A 2861-nucleotide genomic window follows, 5' to 3' on the forward strand; every position below is an offset into this window, starting at 1 on the left:
TTCGGCATCGCCAGGCGCCGGGGGAGGCCGAGCCCGGTGGGTGCAGGTTTCCTCCCCGAACAATGCCTCGGCCCCGCATCGCTCCCTCCCATAAACATCTGGTTTCCTTATCTCCCCTCCGAGCCCCCCGGCCTGCCCCGGGGGCTGCCGCAGCCCGGGCTCTGCCCCCGCGGGAACGGGGACTCCCCGGGGAGGAGGAGGAGGAGGGGGCAGCGGGATGGCCCCGCGGCAGCGGCCGCTCCTCCCGGGTGGATGTTTGGCTCCTGAAGTCATCTCTGCAGGGACCTGACATCAGCGCGGCTCCGGTGGCCGCCCAGCACCGCCCGCCGCCGGCCCCGGTGCCGCCGAGGCGAGCCCGCGGGACGCCGCGGTGATGGGCTCCGGCGGGACCGGCGTTTGGGGCGGGCAGAGCTTCCTGCCGTCCCCGGGCTCGCTTCCTCCGGCAGGAACAGCCCCGCGCCAGCGGCGGAGCAGCCCCGGCGGCGGGACGGAACACCTCGCTCACCCCGACACCGGGGCACAGCATCCTCCCTGCCTGAGGAAGAGGAGCAGCAGCTCCCCTCGCCCCACCGTGCCCAGGCTGGTGCCCCCCGGGTGGCTGGCAAAGGGGGTGATGCCCAGCTTCCCGCCCTGGGAGCCATAGGATGGGTGGCCCCGGCAGCCCCGACCTCACCGGGATGCTCAGAGGCCACGGCTCAGCGAGACGCTGCCCACGCAATTCCCTCCCTGTCTCTTCCACAGACCCCGCAGGTGCCAGCCCCAGCACTGCCCGACACTTTACAACATCCCTTCCAAATTCCAAACTTGTTCGCTGCGACAATAAAGATAAATGAAGGCTCATCACCCGCCCCCCAACTCCAGGGATGCACTCTCAGCTGGGAAAAGGTGCCACCAGGAAAAGGCTGGGGAGCCCACGGGGGGACTCAGGTCAGACGTGTGTTGCCTCCACAGCATCCTCCTTCCCCATCCCACTTTCCTGGCCTGGCACAGCCAGGGCGAGTGGGGCAGAGCCTCATGTCCTGGTGCATGTCCCGTTCCCAGTGCATCCCGGGTGAAACTGCACCAAAACCCACCCTGGGGGCAAAGGGGGAGCGGGGCTCAGAGTGGGACCTGCTCCTCCACCCGCACCGAGCTCAGGCAAAGCAAACCCCATCCCATTCCCTCCCCGGCACCCCCGGACACCCCCTGTCTCTCCCACCCCAGCAGCCAGGGCAGCCCAGACGTGGGACCCAGCAGGACACGGAGCTACAGCCTGTGCGAGACCCAGAGAGCCCCAGAAAAAGGAGGAAAAAAATTATATCTCATCCCAAAGCATCACGCTGCACCCCACAGCCACGCACTTGGGAAGTGGGGTGCCCCCCCAGCAGCCCAGCGGCTTTCCACACCCGTGTCAGGTCCCAGTCCGATTGCTGGTCCAGGGGGGGGTTTGTAACGATTCCGAGGAGACATCCGTGTCCCTCCTCACCCGCAGGGCACCCACGGGATGGGCAAGTGCCAGCCGTGGGGCAGGACCACCCTGGCACCCCCTGCGGAAGCGGCCCTGCCCTCGCCTCGGCTTCCCAGGGTGGAGCAGGATCCGCACTGAGGGCTGGCAGCCCTTCCTGGCCCTGTGTGGGGCTGCGGGGGGGGCACCAGGCACAGCTAGCCCCCCTGCCAGCACGGACCCCTTGGTGCTGGGCAGCAGGGCAGGGATGGGGACATCCCGGTGGTGCCCAGCCCCAATCCCGCAGCATCCTCTGCAGGGTCAGGGGATGGGGAAGGGGGATGTGGGGAGCAGCCAGTGGCCGTGCCAGGGCATCCCACTGCTGCCCACTCCCTGCCCATGCAAACAGGGGCCAGTCACCCGCTGGGGAGTGGGATGGGACACAGAAGGGGAGATAAAATGAGAACCCAACGCTCCCCTCGGCCCTGATCCCCCCAGGTGAACCCTGGGGCTGCCGAGCCCCACCACAGCAACCAGCAAAGCTATGGAAAGCAAAATACAAGAGTTTCTGGGTGGAAAGGAGCCCACGTACCAAAGGGCACAGCACAGGCCGGGGAGGTGTTACACCAACACAGCTGCCAACAGCGACAGCCCCATGGTGGGCAGGAGCGTGTCCCCCCAGGACCCCCACCACCGCCGTGGGGAGATGGCAGCGATGCCCGGGGAGGTGTGGGCCCGGCTGCCCCCGTCCCGGTGAGCCATAAAGCCTTACTCACCACCTCTTATCTCCCCGCGCCCGCACGCTCCTGGGATTTTATCCCGGGCACTTCCGTGGGCGGCCGAGCCCTTTTGGCTCCCGGAGCTTTAGGAGCCCTCGGGGATGTTGCTCTCCCTCGAAATTCCCAGTGACCCCAGCCTGGAACTGGGCACCAAGCCCCGGGAGTCCGGCCAGACAGAGCCCCCTGCAGCCCTCCTGGTTGGGGGGGGGGGATAGCAGCCCCCCCAGACCACCTGTAGGGGGGAAAAGCCCCCAGGTGCACCACAGGAAGGGTCATGAGGCCACGGAGGGGGGGGGACCTGCAGCACGGCAAGGTCCTGTGGAGGGTGGCAGTGGGTGGGCAGCAGTTTGGGGAGGGATGGTGTGACCCCCCCCCAGCACACCCAGAGATCGGGGGAATTTGGCCAAACGCGATGGCAGCTCCGGGGTGTCACGGCCGGACCCCGCCGAGCTCCCCCGCAGGAGGTGACCCCACGACCCCCGAGCGCGGGGACCCCCCAGCCCCGGCCGGGGGGGGCTGAGCTTTCCGCCGAGGCGGCTCCGGTTCTCCGCAGGCCGCCGGGGGGGGAAGCGGGACCCAGCCCTCGTCCCGCTCCGTTTCCCGGCTTCCGGCGCCGCTCGCAGCCCTCGCACACCGACATTAACCCCTCCGGCTCCCGC

General features: G+C 68.6%; 1 protein-coding gene across 1 annotated transcript in view; it reads right to left on the reverse strand.

Annotated features, from left to right (window-relative positions):
• Nucleotides 1–2861, reverse strand: part of LOC106897641 (G protein-coupled receptor kinase 5-like) — a 25487-nt gene that overhangs the window by 21084 nt on the left and 1542 nt on the right. The gene's annotated exons all lie outside the window — the stretch shown is intronic.

This window comes from Calidris pugnax, unplaced genomic scaffold, assembly GCF_001431845.1.
Source record: "Calidris pugnax isolate Ruff unplaced genomic scaffold, ASM143184v1 scaffold280, whole genome shotgun sequence".
Taxonomy (NCBI): Eukaryota; Metazoa; Chordata; class Aves; order Charadriiformes; family Scolopacidae; genus Calidris; species Calidris pugnax.